The sequence below is a fragment of the Malaya genurostris genome, chromosome 1 (assembly GCF_030247185.1).
Source record: "Malaya genurostris strain Urasoe2022 chromosome 1, Malgen_1.1, whole genome shotgun sequence".
Classification (NCBI taxonomy): domain Eukaryota; kingdom Metazoa; phylum Arthropoda; class Insecta; order Diptera; family Culicidae; genus Malaya; species Malaya genurostris.
In genome coordinates, this window is record NC_080570.1 from 145,919,236 (window position 1) to 145,943,471 (window position 24,236).

Here is a 24,236-nt window from a genome sequence, read left to right on the forward strand (position 1 = left end):
CTTTGAAAAAATTACAAGATTTTGAAAGTTTGCATTAAAGAACCCGAAAAATCTCAGAAAATCGCAATAAAAAAAATTGTGAAACTACAACAAAAAAACTGTCGCTGCAAAAAAACGAACTTCAAAAATTCTCCTAAGAGAAATTACAAGGCTTTGAATATTTGAACAAAACTGCACCAAATTTTTTCCTCACAACAAAAATATCACATTAAAAATTCTGAAACTGAAGGAATTTCGAAGCTGATTTTAAAAGTTTGCATAAAAGATCCGCAAAATTTCGGAAAATCGCATTAAAAAAATGTGAAACTACAAAAAAAAAGCCACAAAAAAATCGAACTTCAAAGATTCTCCTAAAAATACTTTAAAAATTTACATAAAAAATGCTCAAAATCTCTGAAATTTGTATTAAAAAAATCGTGAAACTGAAGCAAAAAATTTGTTGTCGCGATTTAGAAAGTTTACATAAAAGATCCGCAAAATTTCGGAAAATCGCATTAAAAAAAATAGTGAAATTACAAAAAAAAGTTGTAGCCACAAAAGAAATCGAACTTCAAAAATTCTCCTAAAAATACTTAAAATTTTCATAAAAAATGCTCAAAATCTCTGAAATTTGTATTAAAAAAATCGTGAAACTGAAGCAAAAAATTTGTTGTCGCCAGATGTCTTAAAAGACCTCAAAAGGTCGAGATTTTGAGCTATCTGTTTGACTCGCGAAATATCGACTTTAGGATTCATAGAAATTTTGAAATTTTTCAAAATAGATTTTTTTTTTGTTTTAGAAATGCAGGAAACGTCGATATCTGGTGTAATTTAAAAAAAGTTTTTTTAACGAATCTCAGACATAAAAAAATTAGAGAACATCAGACCCCGACGTTTCGAGCAATGAAGAAACAAGAAAACCAAATAACCTTGAAAAATCGTGGGAATAAGACACCGCCTAATTTTGAAAATTGGCAAAAAAATTGAATAAAATGTAAATTCGCACTAAAAAATCTCTAACCTTTGAAAAAACACAATTGTTTTTGCCAGATGTTTTAACGTGCGAAATCTTGCACTATATCAGTTCCCTTATAAAAAATCACAAGACTTAAAAAATTTGCGTAAAAAAATGCACAAAGTTTCTGAAATTTGAACTTTGTATGCGCCGCAAAATGGATCGCAACATGAAAACTAAAATATTACAAGACTTTTAAAGTTCACTTAAAATATGTGCAAAATCTATGAAATTCGCTTTAAAAATATGTGAAACTAAATACAAAAAAAAATCGTTGCCGCAAAAAAAATCGAAATTCAAAAATTCTCCTGAAAAAATTTCAGCCTTTGAAAATTGCATAAAAAATGTGCAAAATTTCTGAAATATTTATTAAAAAATCGCTCAACTGAAGAAAGAATAAATTTCTCCGAAAAAAAAACGCTCTTCGGAAAGTTTTCTAAAAAAATTGTAAGACTGAAAATTCGAAATACGAAAAATCTCTGAAATTCACATTAAAAAAACGAAGAAAAAACAAAGTTTTGTCGACGCAAAAAAAATCGCTCTTTGAAAATTCCTCTAGAAAAATCACAAGACTTTGAAAATTCACATAAAAAATGCGCAAAATCGCTGAAGTTCGCATTGAAAAAAAAATTAATAAAAAAAACCCCGGACCCCGACTATTTCGAGAAATAAAAAAAAAACAAGAAAAACAAACAACTTTGAAAAATCAGGTGAATAAAAATGTGAAAATTTTTGTAAATTCGTACTAAAAAATCGTGAAACCTTGAAACCTTTTCGATAAAAATAAAAAAAAAACACAAAACAACACAAAAAAGATTGTTGCCAAATGTCTTAAAAATTCATGAGGCGTCGAGATCTGCTGCTAAATCAGTTCCCTTAAAAAAGTACAAGGCTATGAAATTTCGCACATCTGAAATATGCAATTAAAAAAGTGAAACTAAATTTAAAAAAAATTGTTCCCACAATAAATCGCTCTTTGAAAATTCCCCAACAAAAAATTACACGCAATGCAATCTAAAATCTCTGAAATTTGAATGAAAAAAAACTGCAAAACTTAAAATAAAAACTAGGCGCCGCACTTTCATAATTCTCCTAAAAAATTACAAGACTTTTAAAAATTCGGGGTCAAAAAACTGTGAAACAAAAAAAAATTTCTTGTTGTTGCCAGATATCTTGAAAAATTCAAAAAAAACGTCGAGATCTGGCGCTATATAAAAAAAAATTGTTCATAAAAAAATGAAAAAAAAAATGAAAAAAACGAAACGTCGAGATCTGGTGTTAACAAAAAAATCGATCTTCCGAAATTCCCCAAATTAATATTAATCCATATTTTCAATATGCAAATTTCAGAGATTTGACGCATTTTTTATGAAAATTTGCAGTCTTGTAATTTTTCTAGGAAAATTTTCGTGAAACTGAAGTAAAAAATTTGTTGTCGCAAAAATTTTTCAACGGGAATTAATCTTAAAACGTCGAGATTTGGAGCTTTCTCGAAAAAAATGTTTGGTTTTCAAAATATCGACTTTGGAATTTGTGAAAAATTTGATACATCGAAATAGGATTTTTTTGTGGATGTTTGGCTAATGTTTTAGAAATGCGTGAAGCTTCGAGATCTGGTGTAATTTTAAAAAGTTTTGTTTTTAAACGAGATAACATCACATTCCGACGTTTCGAGTAATTAAAAAAAAAACAAGAAAACCAAACAACTTTGAACAATCGTTTGAAAATTTTCAAAAAAATGTGATTGTAAAAATTTTATAAATTCGCACTAAAACATCGCATAACCTTGAGAACTTCTATTAAAAAAAAAAACGCTAAGCTAAGATAGAAAAGTTGTTGCCAGATTTCCTTAAAATTCATAAAACGTCGAGATGGAAACAAATGTTCATTAAAATTGAAAAATTTGGTTGATACCAAAAAAATGCACGAAACGATCTGATGTAATCTCGAAAAAAAATCTCGAGGATTTTTCTAGTCCTAATTGACATAAACCATGTTTCGAGATTATACCTGATCTCGACGTTTTGTACATTTTTTGGCATCAATAAAATTTTTCTATTTTCTTCCGATATAGTGCCAAATTTCGACGTTTTATGAATTTTTCAAGACATCTGGCAATAACTTTTTTATCTTTGTTTAGCGTCTTTGTAATGAACATGGTTATGCGATTTTTTTAGAACGAATAAAAGAGAACAGTAAAACTTTAAAATTTCATGTGAAACAAAAGTCAGTAAAACATTGGAAATTCGCATCGAAAAGCGCAAAACTACAAAAAAAACAAATTTTTGTTGTCAGATTCTTAAAAATTCATGAATTCTCTAGATCTGGTGCTGTCTTGAAAAAAATGTTCAAAATATATCGAAATAAAAAATTGATGTCAAATGTTATCTTAAAAAAATTTTTTTCTAAGGAATCGAAAATTTGTTATGTCCCAGATAACTGACTTAAAAAGAGTTTTTGAAGATAACACCCGATCTCGACGTACGTTTCGTACATTTATAAATCAGAACAGGAAAATCGCATTCGCGTAAAAAAATCGCATAATTTTGAAAATTTTCATAGAAAACCCCTTAACTTTGAAAATTTACATAAAAAAGATCCGATAAAAGACCGTTTAAAACGAGACTTGAGCTCATATAATTGCAAAAAAACCTGCCTCGGTTAATTTTTTTTTAAACCGTTCAGGTGTTACTGTTAAATGGCTTTGGTAGTTCAAATTGAACTGACAATGCACTGATGAGTTGCAGACGAAATTGAAGTAGACTTATTTTTGACCAGTTGAACAAATTCAATTTTAAGAATGTTTTACTGCAAGAAAACAGCTACCCAGTGGAATTCGGGAAATCTACAGACCACATCGACGATTTTCACCCAGTCCTGCACCAAAATAGACAAAGTCCCTGCCTATGGCGGTACCCTAGTTCGTGCACATTAGATTGTTTACGCCAATTTCACTTTCAGTTAGGTCGTGGTTTGTCCGTGTTTCAGGACCGGCTCATTGCAGCATAATTATTGAATAACTCACATGACGACAGGCTTCATCGTCGTCGTCGTCGTCCTGGTCGTCATCATCCCCAGTAGGCGTTGGCGTTGCGGGGCGACCTCCTGCTTCATCAATTAGGACAGGGCGCTCGCGCACGAATACGACACCCCCAGACACCTCCGAGGATCCGGGTAATCGAATTAGCTGCTGGTTTGCATTGGAACGAGTCCTTACAAGTGTCGAGGAGCTTTGCTGGCAAGTGACGGCAGCTCGCCCGTTTCAATCCATTCTCGGTCGTGGTTTTGAACGGAGCTCTCGGTTTTTATTTATCTGGTGTTCGGTAGTTTGATGACTTTCAAATCGTGCCCAAAAGTTTCCGGAACTATTTGCGAACGACTTGTGCCCGTGGATTTTTCTGTTTGTTTCTGATGATATTAAAACGTTCTAATTCGATTAGATCACCGGTGAATTCTCGGTGCTAAGTGGCTGAACAACCGAGCGAGGAGAAACCTAGTGTCAAAATTAACATCACCGCTGTTGTGAAGAAGCTCGGGTCACCGTCGCGCGGTCCGGGAACAACCGTAACCCAGTTGGTGCCCTTGTCGGTGAACATCGTCCAGTCGGTACTGGAAATTCAGGAATCGAACCCAGTGGATCCGGTTATGACCGTGGTCGGAGGTAGTGACGAACAGGAAACTTCCCAGATGGCTACGCTGACCGTTCCGAAGATCGTCGAAGGCGACGAATCCGCGGAGGAATCCGAAAACGAGGAGGGGTAGGTGCAGGTTCGGTTAGCTGGTCTTTCGCGACAAAGTTGGAACTTCATCCAATTAAATCGTTGGCTTACGTTTTTGTGTATTCACTACAATCGTGAACTAGTTTCGTGTAATCGAGGGGGTGGGGCGTTCTACGTTCTATTGAGTTTCTAGCGAGGTTACTTCGCTGGAATCCAATTAGACGCCACAGTTCATTATCATTCCTCAAGGAAGCGTGGTCACGCGAATTAGCGGATTCCTTCAGGGTCTCGAAACGTGACACTGCGCACGGTTGACTAGAAGTGCAACTGTTTATTTCGTTGACACTTCTCGCGATGGTATTTACCTCTACCGAAGAAATATGATACTAACTCAAATAAACAACCGTTCTAGGTTGTCATTGAAAAAGTCAAAGAAAATGAGCATTGGGATAAAGCTTCTACATTGTTTATATATATGATTATGTAGTAAAAAAAGCATCATTTATGTAACATAGTTGGAACGAGACAGCAAAAGACAGTGGTAATTCCAATCTAGCACAATGTCGTCGTTTGCAGGGATTTAGTCATGGACTGTTGAGTAGCCATATAGGATATGCTTTTTTGTAGTGATTCGCATTCGAAGGGCGCTTGTTTAGTGAAAAAAAAAAATGCAAATCCGAGTCTTCCCTGTTTTTTAGAATAACACCGGAGGCTTCGGATCACTACATTGCCGATTTCGTGAATTGGATCGATGCCAAATCCCACCAAAACAGAGTTTCGTCTTCGTACGATCGAAAGGAGAACAGCAGCGTTGATGGTACCGGTTGATACGTATATACGGTTGTATTGAATTTGCCGCACCCACGGATCGCTTGCCACACCAAGTAAATCCTGGCGAGTTTGTTGACAAATTCACAAAGGAAAATGTGCCATTTTTTTTGTTCGAGTACAGTCTTGCAACAGACAGATAAGAAAACCCGTAAAAGACATGGCGGGAAATCGAAACTAATACTATGTTGACGTTGCTAGGGATTCGGTCATGGAACGCTGAAAGGCCAAATGGATCCGCCTTCGTTCAATTTGTAGTGATTCGCCTTCGAAGGGTGTTTGTGCAGTGAAAATCCCTGTTTTAATCCACCTAGTGGTGTGACGATGACTTTCTCACCAGATATACGGATTTTTCAATTTTGTACTGATTTTCGAGTGCATTGATAAAATTGACTGAGTTTTATACGGATTTTGAAAAACAATTAGTTAGTTTTTAAACCGGTTTAAGAGAAATTTTCAATAGTTTTCGAGCGGTTTTTTCGTTTTCGAGCAGTTTTTTAACTGTTTTAGAAAAGTTTTTTGTCGTTTCCGAGCAATTTTTTATCCTCTTCGAGCAGTTTCTAGAGCAGTATTTTTAATCGTTTTCGAGCAACCATTTTAGAGCTTTTCAAGTCCTAATGTTTTTTACCATTTTCAAGCAGTTTTTTTCATTTTGATTAGTTTTTATCGTTTTCGTGCAGTTTTAAAAGCAATTTGTGAACAGTTATCTGAAAACTGTTTGAAAATTACTTTCAAAACTGCACGAGAACGATAGAAAAAATTAATCAAAAACGTTAAAAATCTGCTTGAAAACGGTAAAAAACAGGTCTAGAAAACTCTAAAATTATTTCTCGAATACGAAACCGTTTTTTATCGCTTTCGAGTTGTTTTACATAAAGTCTTCGAACAATTTTTCCACGCGTTCTAGTAGTTTTTTCGTTTCCGAACAGTTCTTTGAACAGTTGTTAGAAAAGTTGTATAGCTGCTTTTTATCGTTTTCGAGCAAATTCACCAGCAGCTTTTCGAGCAGTTTTGAACCATTGGTTTATTGTTTTTTTGTAATTTTTTATCATTTTCAAGCAGTTTTTAATGTTTCTGAGCCGTTTTCAAGCAGTTTTTTCATTGCTTTTGAGCATTTTTTCGAGTAGATTTATATCGGTTTCTTCTTTTATAATTATGAAGTAGTTTCTCGATCTTATTTAATCACGTTCGATTTTTATCGTTTTTTGAGCAGTGTTTTATCGTTTTCGAGCAGTGCTTCATCGTTTTCGTTCAGTTTTTCAAGTAGCTTTTTATCGTTTTCGAATCGCTTTTTGAACAATTTATGTTTGTTTTCGAGCAGTTTTTTATTGTTTTCGAACAGTTTTTCATTGTGTTCGAGCAGATTGTATTGTTTTTGAGCGCGTCGGATAGATTTTTATCGTTTTTAGGCAGTGTTTTATCGTTTTCGAGCAGTGCTTCATCGTTTTCAGGCAGGTTTTTTTTATCGTTTTCTAGTAATTTTTTGAGCAAATTTTTCTTTTCGAGCAGGTAATTATCATGCTCGAGTACCGTTTCCAAATAGTTTTCGAGCAGTTCTTTGAACAGTTGTTAGAAAAGTTGAATATCGTTTCTGATCTGCTTTTTATCGTTTTCGAGCAAATTCATCAGCAGTTCTTCGAGCAGTTTTGAGCTATTTTTTATTGTTTTCGAGCAGTTCTTTAACGTCTTCGAGCAGTTTTTAATGGTTTGAGCAGTTTTTTACCGTTTCGAGCAATTTTTCAGAGGTTTTTTGAATAGTTTTATTTAAATAATTTTGTAAGTAGTTTCTCGAGATTAGTTTATCATTTTCGATTTTTGAACAGTGTTTTATCGTTTTCGAGCAGTGGTTTATCGTTTTCGAGAAAATTCACCAGCAGCTCTTCGAGCAGTTTGGAGTCATTTTTTATAGTTTCGGGTAGTTCTTTATCGCTTTCGAGCAGTTTTTCATTGCTTTTGAGAACTTTTTCGAGTAGATTTATATCACTAACGAATAGCTTTTTACAGTTTTTGAGCAGTTTTCAATCGATTTCGTGTAAATTTTATTTATTGTTTTCGAACAGTTTTTCTTACGTTTTCGAGCAATTTTTCAGCGGTTTCTTGAATAGTTTTTGGAAAAGTATGTCGTTTTTGAGCTGCTTCTTATCTGTTTCGAGCAGCAGCTCTTCGAGCAGCTTTGAGCCCTTTTTTATTGTTTTTGGGCAGTTTTTTATCGATTTCGAGCAGTTTTTGATGTTTTTGAGCTGTTTTATTTATCGTTTTCGAGCAGTTATTGCATTGCTTTTGAGAACTTTTTCGAGTAGATTTGTATCTTTTACGAGAAGCTTTTAATAGTTTTTGAGAAGTTTTATTCGATTTCGTGTAGTTTTTTACTGTTTCCAGCGATTTTAAGCGGTTTCTTGAGTAGTTTGTTATCATTTTGTAGTAGTTTCTCGAGCTTATTTGATCGTTTTCGGGTTTTCGATTTGTTACCATTTTTTAGCAGAGTTTTATCGTTTTCGAGCAATGCTTTATCGTTTTTTGGCAGTTTTTTTAATCGGTTTTGAGTAACTTTTTTTGTTTTCGAGCAGTTTTGTGATCAATTTATTTTCGTTTTCGAGCAGGTTTTCATTATGTTCGTGTACCGTTTCCAAATAGTTTTCGAGCAGTTCTTCGAACAGTTGTTAGAAAAGTTGTATATCGTTTCTGAGCTGCTTTTTATCTGTTTCGAGCAGCAGGTCTTCGAGCAGTTTTTAGCCCATTTTATTGTTTTCGAGCAGTTTTTATCGATTTAGACCAGTTTTCAATGTTTCCGAGCTGTTTTATTTATCGTTTTCGAGCAGTTCTTTCATTGCTTTTGAGCTGCAGGTAGATTTTTATTGTTTACGAAAAGCATTTAACGGTTTTGAGCAGATGTTAATTGATTTCGTGTAGTTTTTTATCGTTTTTCCAGCGATTTTCAGTGGTTTATTGAGTAGTTCGTTATTATTTCGTAGTAGTTTCTCGAGCTTATTTTATCGTTTTCGAGTTTTCGATTTTTTACCATCTTTGAGCAGTGTTTTATCGTTTTCGAGCAGTGCCTTATCGTTTTGGAACAGTTTTTTTTATCGTTTTAGAGTAGCTTTTTTTTGTTTTCGAGCAGTTTCTTTTGCAATTAAATTTCAGTTTCGAGTAGTTTTTAATTGTTTTCAAGCAGGTTTTTATCATGTTCGAGTATCGCTTCCAATCAGTTTTCGAGCAGTTCTTTGATCAGTTTTTAGAAAAGTTGTATAACGTTTTTGAGCTGTTTTTTATCGTTTTCAAGCAAATTCACCAGCAGCTCTTCGAGTAGTTTTGAGTCATTTTATATTGTTTTCGGGTAGTTTTTAATGTTTTTGAGATGTTTCAAAATTTTTGTCCGGAATTCAGATTTAGAATTCTGGAACTGAGTTCTGAACCTGAAGTTCGAGAACTTCAAACCGAAATACAGAAGCTTTATTCAGTTCCAAAATTCTGTTGTATTTTCAAAATTCGGTTCGAAAATGTATCCCAGAGTCCAGTTTCAGAATTCTGTTCTAGAATGCAGTTCTAGAATTTGGTTCCATAATTCAGGTCCACAAGTGGATCTGAATCCAGGAACTAGGTTCTATAGATTTTCGACTTAAACCCCGGATATGGATCCTAGAAACGACTCTCGGAGGTGAATTCTGGATCTGAGTTCGAAAACTAAATTCTGGACCGGATTTATGTAACTAAAATTCAACTGCAGAACCGGAATTCAGGTCCTGAATTCAGTGCTAGGATTCAAGTTTGAAAGTCAGTGTCGAATCAGAAACCTGGTCTTGAATTCATTTCCAGTACGTAGGTTTTATGAACGGTTCTACAATCCAGATCAGTGCTGTAAAACTTTATTAACACACAACCTTCGCTGTCGCACCGAATATGCATCATCTCGTCCTTCATTCGTTTCCCTTTCTACCGAAGCTCAGTTTAACTACCGTCAGTTTATCTCCTGAAATAACGAAATATCTAACAATTGAATGAGAGAGCGGATTTCAAGTAAGGTTCATGTAAACATCCCAATTGGTTCAAGATAATGGATTAAAGGTAAACCAGTCACGATAACTGAAATATCGATGGTAAAATTTACATAAATTAATTGTTCCCTCTTTCGGTTTTCAATTTTAATATTTCGAAACACATCTCAATACGTTTCAAACAGTCGAAATGGTCGATTTTAACTTGCTGGTGATAATTGAAAACTCAAATAAGAATCGCCACCCTCTATTTATCATTATGGTCGAGTAGAGTTTTGTGTTATCGAGTTGATGGTTATGCCTATTCATTCGCGCTTGCTCACTACCCACAGTGAAGACAATGAAACAGGTACAACAACTGAGCAAGCAAAACTTCAAGGGCGTACCTAGTCTTGTTCAATTGACGATGAATTCTGTGAGCTTTAGCAACAAAAGTAAAAAGAAGAAAAAAAGGGATATGCTGACAGACGACGGCCATAAATTTTATTTTCATCTAATAATATTAGATTGAAATGAAGTTATACCGCATTGATCCAGATCCAGAGTTCAGTGGCCGAGTTCTGGTTCAGAATTCAGTTCCAGAATCTAGCATAAAAATCGAGTTTCAGAATTCAGGTTCAAAACTCAGTTCTAGCATTCGAGTCGAAAATTCGAAGCTCAAAATTCCTGGTTCAGAATCCAGATTTTTCAACAAAATCATTTTTTTTCGTATTCACGCAATCCGGTCATGTCTCTGACATTACCCATCCGCCTTTTTTACTTTTCGAGGATGTTACCCTCTATTTACCATTATGGTCGGAGAGAGTTTTCGTTATCAAGTTGATGTTTATGCCTATTCATTCGCACATGCTCACTACCCACCGTAAAGACAATTAGACAGATAGACTACTACTTCGTACCATTAACTTTAACCTCGACGACGACCATCGGTTAAGAACACGAGAGTTGGATGAACATGAACATAGCGAAACGCCTAACGCAAATAACAACATTCATATGAATATTTTAGGACACGAAAAAAGCCACAAAGTGATAAAAGTATTTTAAACATTTATTTCATGAAGTGTTGAAGTGTTAAACTGCTTGTCATTCATCACAGGATTCATTTTTTTTATTAAAATTCATTCATTCGTTACCATCATTCATCTCGTACATTGCCTGAAAACCTGTGTAACTTACGGAAACCAAGTTGCAGTACGCAACAATTAAAACTAATTGAAATTTCTGCCCCAATAGTGCCAATCTCACTAGAACAAATAGGTCAGCAATTCTCATTCCCGAGTCCTGTCTGCCCTAACAAAAAATGAACTGCAGTTAAATGAAAAAGTTTTCTGCATCTCCCATGCTTACCGCTTGCCCCGTTACTGTCTCCTATCCGCTGGTACCGTCTGACGAGAAGACCGGCAACTGCACCAATGGATCCAGCGTTTCCTCCAACTCCCATTCCCCGTCCTTCCGTGTTGGGTCCGTGCACTGGAACTGTCTTTATTATCAACACCGAGAATCAATTATCGAATAGAACAAAAGGACCGAGTTTTTTATTCTCGAAAAAAAAAAAACATTCACAGTTCGCGAATATTTTATTTTCCAACTTTCAACTTTTACCCTCCTCCTTTTGCGTCTTCCCACGGCGACGACGACGGGACTCAGTTCAGTTTCGCTGGATTGTCGTGCACCAGTTCATTGTTTTTCGTTTTTTTTTGTATTTCTAGTTTTTGCTTTTCGCTCTTTCTGTCTCACTACTCTGTTTCTCTTTTCATTTTCCCGTAGATTGCTTAATTTGGCCCGTCTCGGCTATCATGTTCAATTTGTGGAGGGTGTCGTTGATAACGAAAAACCTCCGTCCGCTGCTGCCTCCACCAACGACGACATGGCAGGCGGCGGAAACTTACGGCGGAAAAAGTGAGTGTCGCGTACTGAGCGTATTTTTCCTGTTTTTTTGCTGTTGTTTTGTGTTGTCGTTGTTGAATGTTTGTGTGTGTTTTGTTTTATGTTTTGCTTTCGTTGTTTCTATTCAAAACTATTTTGGGAACATTTTAATCAACGTTACAGCGTTGATTTGAATGCTGTCAATTTATTTCCCGTGACTGATCATGATTTTCGGATAAATAAATAAAGGATTGATGGGCTTCAATGGAGTTCAATGCCCATGCGGAGAATTCGAAATGCATTATCTGATTTTTTTTGACTGAAGTTGTTTTTCCTTTAAAAACAAAATCCACCACGCGTCTCCATTAAAAACAAGTATGTCTCCTTCCCCCAACTACTCTAATCCCACTTTCTTACTGTCTTCCATTCCAGAAATGAGTAAGTATCCGGTGGTCCATTTGCGGTGTGTAAGCGATGAGGTTAAATTCCAAGCCACCCGGCAGTGCGCTGCGAGGCTGCACACTGCCGGGATGGCCAGGAAACTTTGATCATGATTGCTCATGCTTGCAACGGAACTCAACATCATACCGAGCGACGAGAGGAGGAAGTCGATCTTCACCGGAATATGCGTACCGGCCGTCGTTACCAACAACCTGTAGCCAGCTGTTTGTCCAAGACGAGAGACACCGGCAAACATCAATCGGACCGCAGGTAAGCTTCTTATAATAATGGAATAGTAATCCTATCAATAAATGGTTAGCACGATAGGAAAAGCAGGACGGTGCTATACCGTTTAATATGGTGCCGAGGAACTGCAAAATTGCACTTTGTGGTATGAATGTTTTATTTATAGCCCCGGTATTTCGTTTGACTTTTTAATTTTACTTGATGCTGCAGCATGCCGAGATTTGATCTCACTATGTTTACCATATTTGAATTCTATCAATTGAGTGATGATAAAACGGAACACAATATAGCATTGAATCTAAAATCTAAAATCAAATATAAAAATCTAAAAAATTAAAAATCATAAAGTTCTAAAATTCAAAAATCCTAAAATCCTACAATTCTGAAATCCCAAAATTCTAGAATTCTGAAATACCAAAATCCTATAATCCTAAAATCCTAGAATCCTATAATCCTTAAATTCTAAAAATCTAAGAACTAAAACCATAAAATCCTAACATCTGGAAATTTAAAATTATCTGGAAATCTAAAAATATATGGAAATGTAAAAATTTCAAATCTGAATTTTAAAATTTCATAAATATAAAAATAAAATATAAAAAAAATTTATATAATAATATAAAAAAAATAAAAACAAAAACACAAAAAAAACAGTACAACAATAAAAAAGTTAAAATCTAGAAATCTGAAAATAAATAATCGAAAAGTCCAGCAAAGATTAAATCTGAAAGTCTCCAGAACTTAAAAACTTTAAATTCTCAAAGTTTAAAAATTTTAATATCTTCAAATCCAAGGATAAAATACAAAAATACAAAAATACAAAAATACAAAAATACAAAAATACAAAAATACAAAAATACAAAAATACAAAAATACAAAAATACAAAAATACAAAAATACAAAAATACAAAAATACAAAAATACAAAAATACAAAAATACAAAAATACAAAAATACAAAAATACAAAAATACAAAAATACAAAAATACAAAAATACAAAAATACAAAAATACAAAAATACAAAAATACAAAAATACAAAAATACAAAAATACAAAAATACAAAAATACAAAAATACAAAAATACAAAAATACAAAAATACAAAAATACAAAAATACAAAAATACAAAAATACAAAAATACAAAAATACAAAAATACAAAAATACAAAAATACAAAAATACAAAAATACAAAAATACAAAAATACAAAAATACAAAAATACAAAAATACAAAAATACAAAAATACAAAAATACAAAAATACAAAAATACAAAAATACAAAAATACAAAAATACAAAAATACAAAAATACAAAAATACAAAAATACAAAAATACAAAAATACAAAAATACAAAAATACAAAAATACAAAAATACAAAAATACAAAAATACAAAAATACAAAAATACAAAAATACAAAAATACAAAAATACAAAAATACAAAAATACAAAAATACAAAAATACAAAAATACAAAAATACAAAAATACAAAAATACAAAAATACAAAAATACAAAAATACAAAAATACAAAAATACAAAAATACAAAAATACAAAAATACAAAAATACAAAAATACAAAAATACAAAAATACAAAAATACAAAAATACAAAAATACAAAAATACAAAAATACAAAAATACAAAAATACAAAAATACAAAAATACAAAAATACAAAAATACAAAAATACAAAAATACAAAAATACAAAAATACAAAAATACAAAAATACAAAAATACAAAAATACAAAAATACAAAAATACAAAAATACAAAAATACAAAAATACAAAAATACAAAAATACAAAAATACAAAAATACAAAAATACAAAAATACAAAAATACAAAAATACAAAAATACAAAAATACAAAAATACAAAAATACAAAAATACAAAAATACAAAAATACAAAAATACAAAAATACAAAAATACAAAAATACAAAAATACAAAAATACAAAAATACAAAAATACAAAAATACAAAAATACAAAAATACAAAAATACAAAAATACAAAAATACAAAAATACAAAAATACAAAAATACAAAAATACAAAAATACAAAAATACAAAAATACAAAAATACAAAAATACAAAAATACAAAAATACAAAAATACAAAAATACAAAAATACAAAAATACAAAAATACAAAAATACAAAAATACAAAAATACAAAAATACAAAAATACAAAAATACAAAAATACAAAAATACAAAAATACAAAAATACAAAAATACAAAAATACAAAAATACAAAAATACAAAAATACAAAAATACAAAAATACAAAAATACAAAAATACAAAAATACAAAAATACAAAAATACAAAAATACAAAAATACAAAAATACAAAAATACAAAAATACAAAAATACAAAAATACAAAAATACAAAAATACAAAAATACAAAAATACAAAAATACAAAAATACAAAAATACAAAAATACAAAAATACAAAAATACAAAAATACAAAAATACAAAAATACAAAAATACAAAAATACAAAAATACAAAAATACAAAAATACAAAAATACAAAAATACAAAAATACAAAAATACAAAAATACAAAAATACAAAAATACAAAAATACAAAAATACAAAAATACAAAAATACAAAAATACAAAAATACAAAAATACAAAAATACAAAAATACAAAAATACAAAAATACAAAAATACAAAAATACAAAAATACAAAAATACAAAAATACAAAAATACAAAAATACAAAAATACAAAAATACAAAAATACAAAAATACAAAAATACAAAAATACAAAAATACAAAAATACAAAAATACAAAAATACAAAAATACAAAAATACAAAAATACAAAAATACAAAAATACAAAAATACAAAAATACAAAAATACAAAAATACAAAAATACAAAAATACAAAAATACAAAAATACAAAAATACAAAAATACAAAAATACAAAAATACAAAAATACAAAAATACAAAAATACAAAAATACAAAAATACAAAAATACAAAAATACAAAAATACAAAAATACAAAAATACAAAAATACAAAAATACAAAAATACAAAAATACAAAAATACAAAAATACAAAAATACAAAAATACAAAAATACAAAAATACAAAAATACAAAAATACAAAAATACAAAAATACAAAAATACAAAAATACAAAAATACAAAAATACAAAAATACAAAAATACAAAAATACAAAAATACAAAAATACAAAAATACAAAAATACAAAAATACAAAAATACAAAAATACAAAAATACAAAAATACAAAAATACAAAAATACAAAAATACAAAAATACAAAAATACAAAAATACAAAAATACAAAAATACAAAAATACAAAAATACAAAAATACAAAAATACAAAAATACAAAAATACAAAAATACAAAAATACAAAAATACAAAAATACAAAAATACAAAAATACAAAAATACAAAAATACAAAAATACAAAAATACAAAAATACAAAAATACAAAAATACAAAAATACAAAAATACAAAAATACAAAAATACAAAAATACAAAAATACAAAAATACAAAAATACAAAAATACAAAAATACAAAAATACAAAAATACAAAAATACAAAAATACAAAAATACAAAAATACAAAAATACAAAAATACAAAAATACAAAAATACAAAAATACAAAAATACAAAAATACAAAAATACAAAAATACAAAAATACAAAAATACAAAAATACAAAAATACAAAAATACAAAAATACAAAAATACAAAAATACAAAAATACAAAAATACAAAAATACAAAAATACAAAAATACAAAAATACAAAAATACAAAAATACAAAAATACAAAAATACAAAAATACAAAAATACAAAAATACAAAAATACAAAAATACAAAAATACAAAAATACAAAAATACAAAAATACAAAAATACAAAAATACAAAAATACAAAAATACAAAAATACAAAAATACAAAAATACAAAAATACAAAAATACAAAAATACAAAAATACAAAAATACAAAAATACAAAAATACAAAAATACAAAAATACAAAAATACAAAAATACAAAAATACAAAAATACAAAAATACAAAAATACAAAAATACAAAAATACAAAAATACAAAAATACAAAAATACAAAAATACAAAAATACAAAAATACAAAAATACAAAAATACAAAAATACAAAAATACAAAAATACAAAAATACAAAAATACAAAAATACAAAAATACAAAAATACAAAAATACAAAAATACAAAAATACAAAAATACAAAAATACAAAAATACAAAAATACAAAAATACAAAAATACAAAAATACAAAAATACAAAAATACAAAAATACAAAAATACAAAAATACAAAAATACAAAAATACAAAAATACAAAAATACAAAAATACAAAAATACAAAAATACAAAAATACAAAAATACAAAAATACAAAAATACAAAAATACAAAAATACAAAAATACAAAAATACAAAAATACAAAAATACAAAAATACAAAAATACAAAAATACAAAAATACAAAAATACAAAAATACAAAAATACAAAAATACAAAAATACAAAAATACAAAAATACAAAAATACAAAAATACAAAAATACAAAAATACAAAAATACAAAAATACAAAAATACAAAAATACAAAAATACAAAAATACAAAAATACAAAAATACAAAAATACAAAAATACAAAAATACAAAAATACAAAAATACAAAAATACAAAAATACAAAAATACAAAAATACAAAAATACAAAAATACAAAAATACAAAAATACAAAAATACAAAAATACAAAAATACAAAAATACAAAAATACAAAAATACAAAAATACAAAAATACAAAAATACAAAAATACAAAAATACAAAAATACAAAAATACAAAAATACAAAAATACAAAAATACAAAAATACAAAAATACAAAAATACAAAAATACAAAAATACAAAAATACAAAAATACAAAAATACAAAAATACAAAAATACAAAAATACAAAAATACAAAAATACAAAAATACAAAAATACAAAAATACAAAAATACAAAAATACAAAAATACAAAAATACAAAAATACAAAAATACAAAAATACAAAAATACAAAAATACAAAAATACAAAAATACAAAAATACAAAAATACAAAAATACAAAAATACAAAAATACAAAAATACAAAAATACAAAAATACAAAAATACAAAAATACAAAAATACAAAAATACAAAAATACAAAAATACAAAAATACAAAAATACAAAAATACAAAAATACAAAAATACAAAAATACAAAAATACAAAAATACAAAAATACAAAAATACAAAAATACAAAAATACAAAAATACAAAAATACAAAAATACAAAAATACAAAAATACAAAAATACAAAAATACAAAAATACAAAAATACAAAAATACAAAAATACAAAAATACAAAAATACAAAAATACAAAAATACAAAAATACAAAAATACAAAAATACAAAAATACAAAAATACAAAAATACAAAAATACAAAAATACAAAAATACAAAAATACAAAAATACAAAAATACAAAAATACAAAAATACAAAAATACAAAAATACAAAAATACAAAAATACAAAAATACAAAAATACAAAAATACAAAAATACAAAAATACAAAAATACAAAAATACAAAAATACAAAAATACAAAAATACAAAAATACAAAAATACAAAAATACAAAAATACAAAAATACAAAAATACAAAAATACAAAAATACAAAAATACAAAAATACAAAAATACAAAAATACAAAAATACAAAAATACAAAAATACAAAAATACAAAAATACAAAAATACAAAAATACAAAAATACAAAAATACAAAAATACAAAAATACAAAAATACAAAAATACAAAAATACAAAAATACAAAAATACAAAAATACAAAAATACAAAAATACAAAAATACAAAAATACAAAAATACAAAAATACAAAAATACAAAAATACAAAAATACAAAAATACAAAAATACAAAAATACAAAAATACAAAAATACAAAAATACAAAAATACAAAAATACAAAAATACAAAAATACAAAAATACAAAAATACAAAAATACAAAAATACAAAAATACAAAAATACAAAAATACAAAAATACAAAAATACAAAAATACAAAAATACAAAAATACAAAAATACAAAAATACAAAAATACAAAAATACAAAAATACAAAAATACAAAAATACAAAAATACAAAAATACAAAAATACAAAAATACAAAAATACAAAAATACAAAAATACAAAAATACAAAAATACAAAAATACAAAAATACAAAAATACAAAAATACAAAAATACAAAAATACAAAAATACAAAAATACAAAAATACAAAAATACAAAAATACAAAAATACAAAAATACAAAAATACAAAAATACAAAAATACAAAAATACAAAAATACAAAAATACAAAAATACAAAAATACAAAAATACAAAAATACAAAAATACAAAAATACAAAAATACAAAAATACAAAAATACAAAAATACAAAAATACAAAAATACAAAAATACAAAAATACAAAAATACAAAAATACAAAAATACAAAAATACAAAAATACAAAAATACAAAAATACAAAAATACAAAAATACAAAAATACAAAAATACAAAAATACAAAAATACAAAAATACAAAAATACAAAAATACAAAAATACAAAAATACAAAAATACAAAAATACAAAAATACAAAAATACAAAAATACAAAAATACAAAAATACAAAAATACAAAAATACAAAAATACAAAAATACAAAAATACAAAAATACAAAAATACAAAAATACAAAAATACAAAAATACAAAAATACAAAAATACAAAAATACAAAAATACAAAAATACAAAAATACAAAAATACAAAAATACAAAAATACAAAAATACAAAAATACAAAAATACAAAAATACAAAAATACAAAAATACAAAAATACAAAAATACAAAAATACAAAAATACAAAAATACAAAAATACAAAAATACAAAAATACAAAAATACAAAAATACAAAAATACAAAAATACAAAAATACAAAAATACAAAAATACAAAAATACAAAAATACAAAAATACAAAAATACAAAAATACAAAAATACAAAAATACAAAAATACAAAAATACAAAAATACAAAAATACAAAAATACAAAAATACAAAAATACAAAAATACAAAAATACAAAAATACAAAAATACAAAAATACAAAAATACAAAAATACAAAAATACAAAAATACAAAAATTCAAAAATACAAAAATACAAAAATACAAAAATACAAAAATACAAAAATACAAAAATACAAAAATACAAAAATACAAAAATACAAAAATACAAAAATACAAAAATACAAAAATACAAAAATACAAAAATACAAAAATACAAAAATACAAAAATACAAAAATACAAAAATACAAAAATACAAAAATACAAAAATACAAAAATACAAAAATACAAAAATACAAAAATACAAAAATACAAAAATACAAAAATACAAAAATACAAAAATACAAAAATACAAAAATACAAAAATACAAAAATACAAAAATACAAAAATACAAAAATACAAAAATACAGAAAAACAAAAATACAAAAATACAAAAATACAAAAATACAAAAATACAAAAATACAAAAATACAAAAATACAAAAATACAAAAATACAAAAATACAAAAATACAAAAATACAAAAATACAAAAATACAAAAATACAGAAAAACAAAAATACAAAAATACAAAAATACAAAAATACAAAAATACAAAAATACAAAAATACAAAAATACAAAAATACAAAAATACAAAAATACAAAAATACAAAAATACAAAAATACAGAAATACAAAAATACAATAATACAATTTAGGTCTTCAAAGCATTAAGGTGTTTTTTTAAATGGGTCTCCTAAAACCAGTTTTTATTAGAAAACATATTTTCACCAGTTTTTTTCATGTTCTAAAAAATTGTTTATTATTCAGAAGTACACAGCATTTCAAAAACTTACTGTCCCTCCATCGTCATGTTACCTCGAAAATAATGGTGTTATTAATTAAGAGCGTGAAATTGGGCTTTTGAACTACTGTGGTGCGGTTGTTATAAAAATCAAACAAAATGAAAATCAATAGTACCACTCTAGAACGCCGTCAATATGGTTGTTAAATGTGTGAAATTTTTGGAAAAAAAAGGTCTCTAGTAATAGTCTTTATAGATGTGACAGCAGTTGGGATTAAAACTGAGTTAGTTCTAGTTTCAAAACAAATACGACTAATTTCGTAATTTTTGTTTTAACTTATAACACTAGGGTCTGAGGCCAGTGTGTTTTAGGGAGATTTAGGAGGCTATTTTCACGCTTCAAATCTGATTTTCTCAGAAACGGTGACGGATATTAAAAACCCAACTGACAATCTCTTAGAAAATTAGTTAAGATTATTCTGTGGAAATTTCAGAATGATTCATTGACGGGTCGGGAAAGTTTTTTTTTTGAAGGAAGAATTGCATAGCTGAAAACGGCAACTATCAACTTGTTAATTGAATATCTCGCCTTAAAAGGCATGCATCCAAAATCTATCCTGACAATGTCTAGATAATTCAATTTAGATGCGATTAGTGCATAAAAACATGGGTGTTGTCGCGATTAAAATGAAGTGAATGTTATTTTTGTGAAGGTAAGTCGATTTCTATGCACGCGCCATTTTTTCTGCTCCAGTTTCCTGGTAACGTAACGAAAAATGAGAGAGAAATGAAATCGGCTCAGTAAGGCTGCCAAACAAGCGGTAGCTTTATTGGATGGAGACACATTTTATGCTTATGTATGTCAATCACATTCGACCGATTGATGTAGTCAAACTTGTAACCGAAAATATCAAAACTTTCTTGGCCACCCGGCCCATCGAGACTCATGTTGCACATATGCGAGAGAAATAAAGTGCGCAGAGCGCTCACGTGGTCGATTCAAAACTTATACGCGAACTACTGACCTCAGCCCTTAATGTATGATTCGACGGAATGATCTTTAGTGGAATGATTCTCTTTGCGACGAAATGACGTAACCTTGATCCCAAAATACAGAATTCAACAAATTTCTAGAATTCTCAAATAACACAAAATACTACTAAATAATACGAGGATGTACAAAAAAAATTGTTTTCTTTACGTCCCGTCTTCTACCCGTCAGTGCCTAACAGTGGACGTTCGAAATTTATGCCATTTATCCGTTCAGTACAGCTTTAGTTTAATAATGAGAAAACCTAATTGGAAAAAACTTTTCTCAAATAATAATTAGCTACCGCAATTCTTTTTCTCACAAAACCGTTTCCGATTGAACCCACCGCGTGTTCGGGACTTCCAACGGGAGACTCTCACCGCCAACTGAGAGAGAGTGAGTTCCCTTACAGCTGGCCGTGCGCTTGCGCAGTGAGAAACGTTCGCACCGACAGCTGATCGATCGGAAGTGTTAATGTTTTGTTTTCATCGCATGGCGCTCCAACAGGTTCCACCGTAACCGCCGTTGGTCCGCTTTCTTCACGGACACTCAACCAAGACACCAACCACACGGGGTCTCATCTCATCATCCTCATCGCTTCCAACGGTTGTTCGGCTAATCCAGCCGCCCGGTCCCGACAAGGAGTTTGGGTGGTTGATTCGTCGATCGGGCGCCGTTCAGTTCTCGTTGAACCGTCATCCGAAGCGGAAGATTGCAAATCGGAATTCGCGGTACGCGGTCGGGATAAAGGAAAAAAAATCTTTTTTTTTGTTGTTGCTCCTTCCATACCATAAACTCAACTGGCAGGTGAATTAGCATTACATAGATCCGTAGCCGTAGGCCTTCCTGTGGGAGTGTAGGGAGTCTCCCCGGACACAGGGGAGTCGTCTGTCGCTGGAAGTGACTGGGAAGGGTCATCATAAGAGTCGTCGGTTGTGACGGTCGTCGTCGTGTTGTGTGCTTGGGTGGTGGACGGACTGCCGTGGCAGGATTGAGTTCGTCTCGCAGACGAGCTGAGTATAATTTTTTTGTTGCTCTTGTCGTTCTTCTGCTAAAACCCAGTGAGCACTCAAGCGGAGGAGGAAATAGCTAGAAACAATGAAGTTCCACCTGAGTTGGGTGAACAATACCATAAGGTGACGGGATCATCTTATTGCTTCTTCTTCTCGGTCTCCGCATTGTCCGCTTTGTCGCTGGTCGCTTCTACCACGGGAATGTGTTTTTGTTTTGTGCTAGTGCTGTCGGGTAGAAAAGAAGGATAATTTACATGGGCTTGTCGTCAGCTGTGCAAAGTTTTCGAGACGCACAAATGTGTCCATAGGCAAGTTTTCGGTGGGTGGGGGCAGTTGTTTGAATGTGATCGATATACCGATTGAACTGTTTAGTTGCCGTTGAAGCCGTGTCGTGTTATTGCATACAAAAACCGTCGGCGGTTGTTGTCGCGTGCGCCCGGTGCTGCCAAGTCACAATGAACCCACCACCGACTGCCGCCGGCCGGTGGAATTTAGGCCGCAGTGTTAGTGCGGGGGCTGTTGACTGTCGGCCCCTAGCGGCGGCACTGATAGTAATAGTGCAAGACGTAAAACTTGATCACAACCCGACTGGCAGCAGGAGGCATTCCGCGCTATAATTAGAAGCGGCCGAAACAAGATCCGATAAAAACAGCAAAGCAAGAAGCAGAAGCAGAAAGGAAGAAACACGTAAAAGCATTTATCCGTGTGTGTGTTTTTGTCTCTGACCCACTGTCTCTATCGCTCGTTGGGTTTCTTGCCCGACATTGTTTAGTATTTTGGAGGGCAGCACTGAAGTGAGGGGGGGCGGAGACGCTGACAGAAAATGCCAGTGCGCCGCGGCGGTCAAAGAAGATGTTATTATGATGATAATGATGTCGATGACGTGCGTGGTGTGTAATTTTGGCGGGGCTTGCTGCACGGGAAAATTGATAATACGGTGAAGAAAATTCCTACGGTGGGTCGTTAGGGGTGGAAATTTGGTCCGATGCACGCCCGTCCGGACGACAACCGACGGAGGCTGTTCGCGCGGAATGTGTATGTGATTTTGGTGTTTGTGTGGGTAAATCGGTTGGATAGAAAAAACCACTTGTTGTGCGATACACGACGATTGTTGAAAGAAGGTGGAGCGACGGGGGACAATTTTCATATTCGGTAAACTGCATACGGATCACCATCGAAGGACGAAATGCTGTAGGGAACACTCGGAGAGTTCACCTTATTCTTGCAAAGTGAGTACTCGATTTGTACCAATTTTAAATTGTTTTATATGGTGTTCCAGAGAGCTTATGCAACATGAGCTTGCAAATCTTATGTTTCGTCTTTGACTCGTCAGTGCAAAACCGTCATTCCACCTTGCAGTTCAACATAAACCACTAAGCCGACGAAGAGTTTCTTGTACCTACAAAACACTTCCTAATTTGCATCGAAGTGTAATGTTTTGGCTGATGTGTCGAACGAAAACGTGTTTCGGCTTCCGACTCAGTGGTTTTGGTAATTTACGGATTAACCAAATTTTTTGCATAGTGCTTGAGCTTAATTTTTTTCACGAATCCATTTTTTTAAATGTACTATTTATTACAATATGAGTAAAAATTAAATTGTTTAAATTGAAGTTGGGTGTTCAGTCACAAATTTTGACTTTTTAACCATAATTTGGTTATTGCCATTAGGCCATCATTTGCTTCCACAATTCAGTGATTTTTTGTAGGGAAAATTGTAAACCTAATTGTAATGTTCAACGGTGGAGAAGGAACTTATATACTAACTTACTTACTAGTAAAGCAAAGCAAAGCCTTGGTACTACATTCCTGTAGTGGAATTTGACCTTCTGTTTCAACAGACTTCGCAGCCGATTCAGTGTGTACATAACCATTGCATGGCTGGTGCTACGATTCTACTGACACTACGAATCCTTCCAGGTCGGAGCTCGAACATACGACAACTGGTTTGTAAGACCAGTGTCCTATGTATTGAACCGCCAACCCGGGACGACTTACTAACTAGTACGGAGAGCGAATCGATTCAATTTAAAATTGCATCGAGTTTAATCGTGATTATGGTTGATGACTCTTTCCAGAAGTACTGGGGTTGCTTTGGACCGGTGTACTTGAGTGTAGATTCTAATAGCTTTCTAAAAATGTACTGACATGTAGCCAGTTGATGATCGTACGTTAC

General features: G+C 29.8%; 1 protein-coding gene across 5 annotated transcripts in view; it reads left to right on the plus strand.

Moving 5' to 3' along the window:
* Positions 1-24,236, plus strand: part of LOC131426090 (diacylglycerol kinase zeta) — a 473,898-nt gene that overhangs the window by 29,383 nt on the left and 420,279 nt on the right. For 2 of the 5 annotated variants that reach the window (XM_058588527.1, XM_058588530.1), the window contains exons 1-2: positions 4,242-4,752; positions 11,835-12,113. The gene's annotated coding sequence lies outside the window, so the exon portion shown is untranslated. Of the gene's footprint in view, positions 1-4,240; positions 4,753-11,834; positions 12,114-19,841; positions 23,291-24,236 lie in introns of those variants that run through there. The other 3 variants (XM_058588531.1, XM_058588529.1, XM_058588528.1) reach the window with 3 other exon arrangements.